Source organism: Triticum dicoccoides, chromosome 1B, assembly GCF_002162155.2.
Source record: "Triticum dicoccoides isolate Atlit2015 ecotype Zavitan chromosome 1B, WEW_v2.0, whole genome shotgun sequence".
Lineage (NCBI taxonomy): Eukaryota > Viridiplantae > Streptophyta > Magnoliopsida > Poales > Poaceae > Triticum > Triticum dicoccoides.
Window position 1 is genome coordinate 140100737 of NC_041381.1, and position 10985 is coordinate 140111721.

The following is a 10985-nucleotide window of genomic DNA, read 5'->3' on the forward strand; positions in this document are numbered from 1 at the left end:
AGTTTGGTATATACAATTTCTCCTACATGGAGGCATTACTGCGGTATCGGTGATAGCTCGTAATAGAATTCTCCTTTGGGATCTATGACCTGGTCGAGCAAAAATCCCGCTATTTCTTCATGAAGTGATGGTATGCGATCCGATGGTAGGAGCTTGTCCCGCACGTCCCGGAACTTTAAAGAAAGAGATCAAATATGCATGCATTATTTGTGTGCATATATATTAGATACCGATAATGATGTAAAAATTGTGAATAGTGCTCTGGCAAACGTACCCATTGCTGTCTATCAGATCTGCTCCTTTTGGACGCCATCATGTGAATGTTCTCGCAAACGTAGTATGCACATAGATCATTCCCCGACAACTGCTTCATGCACTTTACAAGAATAGAATTCAATCAGATAATAATTAATCAAGCATGATAACTAATGGTATATTGGAACTACAATTAAAGAGATGGTAGCTAGCTAGTACTACTTAATTAATTATACCTTAGATCGAAACCAATTCAGATTTTCTTTCCATTCTCCTGGAACCACTTTCGTGAACTTTTGCCAAGCACTGCCCGCTGGCAAAGAAAATGAATAAATGAGTTATTAATCAGTTGATATCAGGAAATGACGAACTAAAGAGACCGACATATAGTTTGATGATGGTTGAAATTACCTGTTGATTATCTCCTTCACGATTTTGTACTCCTCGGGTGGTTTAAGTAGCGAGTCTAGAACTTCAACTTCAGCATCTTCAACTCGAACGATTAACAAGATCCAGTGGTAACTGCATGCGCACACGTTTGCATGTATAAAAAATAAGCGGGCATGTGCATAACACTCATCAACTACCCTAAACCCTATAAACTTATTAGTTAACATCTAGCTAAGCAAAAAAAGAATTTGTAGTACAAGACAGTGTGACTCACCCGAAGTGGTAAGGAAGTAGTATATTTTGATTGGTATTTAGGCGCTTCAAGAACTCTAGTAAGCTTGTCTTTGTATCTTGTCGATAGAACGGCTCTTACCATGTCACTTGATTAACGGTATTTGGGTTAATGAACCCAATGCCATAGCGTCCTTCTTTTTTCAGTTCATAGATCTTCATTCTGCATAATACCACAACAAAGAATATAGTGAGGATAATTACAGGTAATGATCAACGAGCACTACAACTAGCTTGAGACTTAAAATACAGAAAGAAATCACTTACACACAATAGCAACTGACGAGAGATTTGTCGAGTGCGTCTTGATTGAATAACTGAAATAGTTCTATAAACTCAACATACAGAGCATTCTCATGGTGGTAATGATCTGCTTGACTTTCACCATGAGGGACTCTCGATTGGTAGTCTTGGTAAATTTGTTGGGGAACGTTGCAGAAAATTAAAATTTTTCCTACGGTTTCACCAAGATCCATCTATGAGTTCATCTAAGCAACGAGTCAAGGGAGTGAGTTTGCATCTACATACCACTTGTAGATCGCGTACGGAAGCGTTTGAGGGAACGGTGATGATGGAGTCGTACTCGCCGTGATTCAGATCACCGATGACCAAGTGCTGAACGGACAGCACCTCCGCGTTTAACACACGTATGGTACGGGCGACGTCTCCTCCTTCTTGATCCAGCAAGGGGGAAGGAGAGGTTGAGGAAGAAGGCTCCAGCAGCAGCACGACGGCGTGATGATGGTGGAGAGGCAGTACTCCGACAGGGCTTCGCCAAGCACACAACGGAGGAGGAGAGGTGTTGGGGAGGGGAGGGGCTGCGCCTTGGCTTGGGTGTTCAGCCCTCCCCTCACCCCTCTATTTATAGGGGAAGGGGCAAGGGGGGCCGGCCCCTCTAGATGGGATCTAGAGGGGGGCGGCGGCCAGGGAGGGGGGACTTGCCCCCCAAGCAAAGGGGGCGCCCCCTCTAGGGTTCCCCCCCAACCCTAGGCGCATGGGCCCAAGGGGGGGCGTGCCCAGCCCTCCAGGGGCTGGCTCCTGCCCCACGCGGCCCATGTGGCCCCCCCGGGAGGGGTGGCCCCTCCTGGTGGACCCTCGGAACCCTTCCGGTGGCCCCGGTACAATACCGATATGCCCCCGAAACCTTCCGGTGTCCGTATGTCAACTTCCCATATATAAATCTTTACCTCCGGACCATTCCGGAACTCCTCGTGACGTCCGGGATCTCATCCGGGACTCCGAAAAACTTTCGGTAATCACATACAAGTCTTCCTAATAACCCTAGCGTCGTCGAACCTTAAGTGTGTAGACCCTACGGGTTCGGGAGACACACAAACATGACCGAGACGGCTCTCTGGTCAATAACCAACAGCGGGATCTGGATACCCATGTTGGCTCCCACATGCTCCTCGATGATGTCATCGGATGAACCACGATGTCGAGGATTCAATCAACCCCGTATACAATTCTCTTTGTCAATCGGTATGTTACTTGCCCGAGACTCGATCGTCGGTATCCCAATACCTCGTTAGTCTCGTTACTGGCAAGTCACTTTACTCGTACCGTAATGCACGATCCCGTGACCAAACACTTGGTCACTTTGAGCTCATTATGATGATGCACTACCGAGTGGGCCCAGTGATACCTCTCCGTCATACGGAGTGACAAATCCCAGTCTCGATCCGTGTCAACCCAACAGACACTTTCGGAGATACCTGTAATGCACCTTTATAGTCACCCAGTTACGTTGTGACGTTTGGTACACCCAAAGCACTCCTACGGTATCCGGGAGTACACGATCTCATGGTCTAAGGAAGAGATACTTGACATTGGAAAAGCTCTAGCAAAACGAACTACACGATCTTGTGCTATGCTTAGGATTGGGTCTTGTCCATCACATCATTCTCCTAATGATGTGATCCTGTTGTCAACGACATCTAATGTCCATAGTCAGGAAACCATGACTATCTGTTGACCAACGAGCTAGTCAACTAGAGGCTTACTAGGGACGTATTGTGGTCCATGTATTCACACGTGTATTACGATTTCCGGATAATACAATTATAGCATGAATAAAAGACAATTATCATGAACAAGGAAATATAATAATAATGCTTTTATTATTGCCTCTAGGGCATATTTCCAACAAAATTTTATGTACCATTCATGCAGTTGATACATTCTCGTTGAGAGCTTCTTGACCTCCTCAAGCTTAACAAAAAGTTTGCCGCGGACATATTTCCGTTTTACTTCCGCCTCTGTAATCAATGGTGTGGACTCGAGCCCTAGGAGTTGTTCCACAGTGACACAGGCCTCCTCAGCCATCCTTCTAAGAGCGTCAGTTATTACCGGTAGATCGGCGCCGGTACTCACATGTGTTGATGGTGTAATGAGTGGGGGGGGGGGGTCGATTGCATCGCCTGTTCTCCCAGCTGGGGAACAGTTTTCCCGCTCTTTTGGCAACTGCTGCTTGGCTGGAGCTCGAGCTCGACTCCTTCTTTCCGCGCTCACGTGCCTTCCTGATTTGGCGCTTATAGTCTGAGTCAACAGGCTTGGGAGCTGGTTGAGCCATACTTATAAAGTGCTCAATGACATGCTCATGCACTTTCTCCTTTGGCGGCGATGGTAGTTTCGGTCCAAAATGGGCGTCCAATTGTCTCCTGACTTTGGCTGCATTTTCCTCTTCGCTCATGTCGTAAGGCCTCTGCGGAAGAGGCGCGAGGCTTGGACCATATTGGAATCTCTTGCCTCCTTTACTTGTACCGCCAGCCGCCATAGTTGAAGTGGCTCTCTTCCGCTGTTGCTGAGGCAGCAGAGACGGCTTGCGCGGTGCCTCACTTGGAGGAGGAGGCCTGGGCTGACGCGGTGCCGGACGACTTGGAGGAGGAGGAGTGGGTGTCGGTGTCAAAACCGGTGGATCTCGGGTAGGGGGTCCCAAACTGTGCGTCTAAGGTTGATGGTAACAGGAGGCGGGGGACACGATGTTTACCCAGGTTCGGTCCCTCTCTATGGAGATAATACCCTACTTCCTGCTTGGTTGATCTTGATGAATATGAGTATTACAAGAGTGGATCTACCACGAGATCGTAATGGCCAAAACCCTAGAAATCTAGCATGTATGGTTATGATTGCCTCTACGGACTAAGCCCTCCGATTTATATAGACACCGGAGGGGACTAGGATTGCACAAAGTCGGTTATAGAGAAAGGAATCTTCATATCCGGTCACCAAGCTTGCCTTCCACGCCAAGGAGAGTCCCATCCGGACACGGGAGAGAGTCTTCGGTCTTGTATCTTCACAACCCATCAGTCCGGCCCATGTCACATAGCCTGGCCGTTCAAGACCCTTAATCCAGGACTCCCTCAGTAGCCCCTGAACCAGGCTTCAATAACGAGGTGTGATGTCTACTACGCAACCTTCTTCTTGTAGACGTTGTTGGGCCTCCAAGTGCAGAGGTTTGTAGGACAGTAGGAAATTTCCCTCAAGTGGATGACCTAAGGTTTATAAATCCGTGGGAGGCGTAGGGTGAAGATGGTCTCTCTCAAACAACCCTGCAACCAAATAAAAAAGAGTCTCTTGTGTCCCCAACACACCCAATACAATGGGAAATTGTATAGGTGCACTAGTTCAACGAAGAGATGATGATACAAGTGCAATATGGATGGTAGATATAGGTATTTGTAATTTGAAAATATAAAAACATAAAGGCAACTAATGATAAAAGTGAGCGTAAACGGTATTGCAATGCTAGGAAACAATAATAACATAACTGGATCATATAACTATATCCCTCAACATGCAACAAAGAGTCACTCCAAAGTCACTAATAGCGGAGAACAAACGAAGAGATTATTGTAGGGTACGAAACCACCTCAAAGTTATCCTTTCTGATCGATCTATTCAAGAGTCCGTAGTAAAATAACACGAAGATATTCTTTCCGTTCGATCTATCATAGAGTTCGTACTAGAATAACACCTTAATACACAAATCAACCAAAACCCTAATGTCACCTAGATACTCCAATGTCACCTCAAGTATCCGTGGGCATGATTATATGATATGCATCACACAATCTCAGATCCATCTATTCAACCAACACAAAGTACTTCAAAGAGTGCCCCAAAGTTTCTACCGAAGAGTCAAGACGAAAACGTGTTCCAACCCCTGATAGATCGTGGATGTCGCCTAGAGGGGGGGGTGAATAGGCGCTTTAAAATAATTACCGTTTAGGCTTGAACAAATGCGGAATAAACCTACCAGTTTATTTGTCAAGCACAAAACCTACAACAACTAGGCTCACCTATGTGCACCAACAACTTATGCTAAGCAAGATAAGCAACTATGTGATAGCAAGATATATGACAAAGAACAATATGGCTATCACAAAGTAAAGTGCATAAGTAAAGGGGCTCGGGTAAGAGATAACCGAGGCATACGGAGACGACGATGTATCCTGAAGTTCACACCCTTGCGGATGCTAATCTCCGTTTGGAGCGGTGTGGAGGCACAATTCTCCCCAAGAAGCCACTAGGGCCAACGTAATCTCCTCACGCCCTCGCACAATGCAAGATGCCGTGATTCCACTAATGGACCCTTGAGGGCAGTCACCGAACCCGTACAAATGGCGACCCTTGGGGGCGGGCACCGAACCCGTACACTTTGGCAACCCTTGGGGGCGGTCACCGGTACCCGTCAAATTGCTCGGGGCGATCTCCACAACCTAATTGGAGACCCCGACGCTTGCCCGGAGCTTTACACCACAATGATTGAGCTTCGAACACCACCAACCGTCTAGGGAACCAAGGCACCCAAGAGGAACAAGCTCTAGGGTGCCCAAACATCCAAGAGTAATAAGCTTCTCAAACTTCACTTCCACGTATCACCGTAGAGAACTCAATCCGATGCATCAAATGCAATGGCAAGGGCACACGGAGTGCCCAAGTCCTTCTCTCCCAAATCCCACCAAAGCAACTAATGCTAGGGAGGAAAATGAGAGGAAGAATGAAAGAAGAACACGAAGAACTCCAAGATCTAGATCCAAGGGGTTCCCCTCACTTAGAGGAGAAAGTGATTGGTGGAAACGTGGATCTAGATCTCCTCTCTCTTTTCCCTCAAGAACTAGCAAGAATCATTGGAGGGATTGAGAGTTAGCAAGCTCGAAGAAGGTCAACAATGGGGGAAGAACACGAGCTCAAAGGGTTAGGTTCATTGGGGAAGAAGACCCCCTTCTATAGGACCTCCCGAATCCAACCGTTATGTGCTCAGGTCGTGCACAAGCGGTACTATCGCTTGGAGGAGCGGTACTACCGCTTAGCACGGTCAAAACAGCCCAACGAGAGAGAAACCACAAGTTTTTGATCCGGAGCGGTACTACCGCTTAGGAGCCACCGTAGTACTGCTCTGGAGCGGTACTACCGCTCAGGAGCCGCGGTAGTACCGCTTTGGAGCGGTAGTAAAAAATTACATCCGCTCAAGTCGCGGTAGTACCGCTGTAGCCTTTACCAAAACAGCGACAACTTTGGCAAACGGACTCCGAATTCAATGAAACCAAGTTTGTTGGAAAGCTAACGACATGGGCTAACACAATATTGATAGAAATATCAAGAATAAGCAAATGAGAAAAGTCCCATAAGAAAATGGTGAGAACCCTTCATCAGATAAGACCGGTAAAACCTCCAACACCGAAAACATCATAGAAGACGCATGCGAACTCCGTTTTCGATGAACTCAAGCTTGTCATCAAGATGACCATAAGCTCTAAGACTCACAAAGATAACCAAACAAGAACCAAGACACATGATGCAAGGTTGCAATGGTTTGAGCTCTCTACTAACGATACGATCAAGCTACCAACTTGAGAGCCCCCCTTGATAGTACGGCAAACGATCCTATAACTCGGTCTCCTAACTACCACCACAAGACCGGTAAAATAGAAAACCTATCAAGGGAAAACCTTTGCCTTGCACATGGTCCACTTGAGCTAGATGAAGACGATCTTGACTCCCTCAAGTTGGACCACCTTTTTTGATTGCGTTGGCTCGATGAAGACCAGATGATTGCTCCCCCATAGTTCACTATGGGTGAGCCACTCTTCGGCACATCTTCACAAGTCCATTGACACCACGATGGATGGCAAGATTCAAGCACTTGATCTCTTCGTGATGCTCCACTTGAACTTGCACACGGCAAGCTTGATGATGATCACCACTTGATGTCATCCTTTCCATGGGTTGTATGATATCTTCCTCTTGATGCAAGCCCATGGATACGTACCTAACCCCACATACAACTCTCACATAGACCATGGGTTAGTAAAAAAAGTGCAATGGACAATGCTTACCATACCATGGGATCACTTGATCTCTCTCGGTACATCTTCTATGCTTTGTGAGTTGATCAACTTGATTCACTCTTGACTTAGTCTTGATCAACCTTGAATCTTTGCAACTCTCTTCATTTGGATGATGTCTTGAAGGTAAACATGAATGATCACACAACCTTCTTCTTCAAGACATGCTTGCAATAAGCTCAACACTCATATGACCAATCTTTGGATAATTCCTTAATAGCACCTTGGTCATCACAAACTCTCATTGAAACCAACAAATGGACTCCAAGAAAATACTATGGGCAAACCCTTCAAATATAACTCAAGGCAACCATTAGTCCATAGAGATTGTCATCAATTACCAAAACCGCACATGGGGGCACCACATGTCCTTTCAATCTCCCCCATTTTGGTAATTGATGACAATCACTTTCAAGAGAGTTTATACAAGGAATTATGCATCACCATTCAATGCACCAACCAATAATGCATGTGTATGAGATGCAAATGCTAAGGAAACAAAAACCAAAGGTACTCCATAAAACTCTCTGAAACTTCTCCCCCATTTGCATCGATTGCCAAAATGGGCGAAAATCTTAGAAGGCCAATATAAATTGTGGTCCTCCATAAATTGTGTATTTCTCAACAAGAGAGTGGAGTGCAATACACATATCCAACTGCCAATACTTGGAGGAAGACAAACTATATTGATGCCCAAAGATTGCAACAGAAAGATATGCCACAAAGACATAACAAAGAGAGACACAAGCAATCAGAAGATACCAATTGAAGCAAGCAATCAACGGATATCAATTGAACCAACTAGACCAATTATCCTACATGCCACAAGAATAAATATATTATGAAAAGCGCAAAGGAGTGTTCTAAAGAAACTAGAGAAGCTCCCCATGATTTGTGCACACATAAGAATTTTTGTATTTGAATACAAACTGCACAAAATAGGATCATAGCTCCCCCAAAATCAATAGAAACTCACATACAGTGCAAGTGAGCATATAGGAAACAAAGCCTAGCGCTTGCAACAAGCACATGGTTGAGCAACATGTAAAATAGGCAACTTAAGAATAGGCTCAACCAAAATGATGTGTGTGAGTCATGGCGAAGCACTTGAGAAGACTAAGATTAGGATGAGCATTAAGCATCAACATAGTCTTGAAAGAATGAGGCACACGGTGCAAGGCCTATCATTCCCACACACAACTGGCAAATGGGTTCACAAGCTTACTAATAAGCAAAAGAGAACCTATGCTTGTGACAACCCATGGTGAAGATAGACGAGGGGAGGCTCATCAAGACGAGGGATACCAATTAAGATGGCAAAAACCTCGTAAAGATAAGCAAGAGGAAAATAATGTTCACCACACAAGAGTGCAACAAGATGCAACGATAGAGGACACGCAGTCAAGGCAAAAGCTTTCACGGAGCCACCAAAGAAATAACATAAGAAAGACAAGGTGGACGTGAAAGAAAAGATATCAACTAGAGATGTAATTTCTCTCAAGTGTATAAGGTTCTATGTAGACAAAATCATGATGATATATATATCTACAAAGAAGGATGTACACCCGAAATAGTTACAACACGAAGGAACAAGATATCCACAAGGAAGTCATAAATATACCAATAAGATATTTGCTTGAAAGCATAGCACTTGGCTAGATATGGTCTTATTGTATATAAATGAAGTCCAAACACACATCCATCAAAGGCATCACAACTAGTAACAAGAGATCATCGTTGGGATGCTTTTAGAAAGGAAACAAGTATCACAAGATATGAAATGAATATCATGCCAAGATGCAACCTACACAAGGTTGAATGCAAGAGGGGAAAGCATGAATAGATACTTGTTGCCAAGATATCATTGGAAGGAGGTAGTAGATACCAATTGAAGGTAGATAGTAGTTCATTGATCATCCTAGCTTGACTCCAATATGCCCATGGTGACAACACCTTCCTTGTGAGTGAGCCGAGCATCCAATGCATCTCCAAATGTTCCTAGAAGAACAACACAAACTAAACGGTACCCAAACTCATTGGGACCAAATAGTTAGAAAAACCAATACATAGGACAAACTCCACATAAATATGTGCATATAGATATGAAAATGAATTTCATACACATCTCATCCAATTTGAGACTTGGTGGAGACCCCCTATATATTGAGTCAAAGAAAGAAAGCATGCCAAATAAAATACATGAAGTAAACATGCATGCTCAAGACTTTCAAAACCCGAAACCTAAAGAGAAAGAAATGCCAAGTGAAAAGGATACCAAATGGAGAAATCATCAGTTGGAAGATATCATTAAAGATACATCAAGGAATGAGATATCCATTGATACACACTAAACTAAAGATGTCAAACTCCCAGAGAGGATGGTTCCAAACAAACCAAGCTCTCAACAAAGTTTCATGATGGCACAAAGTACTAAAAAGAAATGGCTTGCCTTCCACCAAAACACACTTGATAAGGATCATAAGAAGAGTGTTCTAAAGAAAATAGGATAACTCCCCCACGAGTTGTGCATTATATAGGATTTGCATTTGAATACAAAATGCACAAGGTGGGATCACTACTTTCACTATATCTAGAAAACACTAGACAAGAACAAGAAATAAAAAAGATCCACAAGTGGTAGGGAAGACATCGGGAGTTGACACAAACCTTGGCAAGAGAAAAGGAAAAACAAAAGCCAAAGTAAAGATGATCAACAAATTCTACCACACATAAGTGACTACCAATTGTCAAAAGACAAGAAGTATTTGGAAATAATTCCCGGTGGTAGATAACAAGGACATCCAACATCATCTTCACAACAAACACAAGCAAATTGCAACTTGTAGAGCTAACATGCCACCTAGGAACAAGATAATCTACAATATCAATTCTAGGTGACAATATCTCAAATGTACACATTTTCTAGGCTTGTAATATGCACTTAGCATATTACTCCCCCATAATGTGATACCAATAAGAACTTAACAAGAGGCAATAAGAGGAACAAACAAGAGATAATTAATGGACTATTTAGAATTTGAATTTCTCATGAGAGATATACCACCTAGCGACTAGATAATCTTGTAATATCAATACTAGATGGTATTCCTCATGTACACACATTTATAGGATTGTGAGGTGCACAAAGCACATCACTCCCCCAAAATGGGATGTTACATTGATTTCTCACACGGGCCAACTAGGATACAAACATGAAGCAAAAAAGGCTCAATGCACGACGCACATGTACATGATGTGCAAACCAACACACACATACTTGATTGCTCAAGATAAGCAAGTTGGAAGCGCAACATATACAAACACATGCAAGGAACAAAACCAAAACATGCAAGGGGGCAAGTAACTTTCAAGGTAAACAATTTAAGTACAAGTTACCGCAAGGAGGCACATTGGATATAAGATAGAAACTTGATAATCCAATTGACTTGGCTTGAGACAAAGAGAATGATGAAGTCCCCTTAATTCTTCATAATGTAGCCAAGTCTCCAATGCCCTCCAACAACACCTATTGATCAAGTTTGAGCTTGTTGGTCCCCAACCAAGTTGGGTCCTAAGAGGTTAGTCACAATAGGTTTGGCTACCCAAATGGTTCTTTGCTTGACACCACTTTGAGTACCAACAAACTTGGCAAACACAGTGCCAACCTTATCCTTACCAAGAGAATAGATATCATCAATA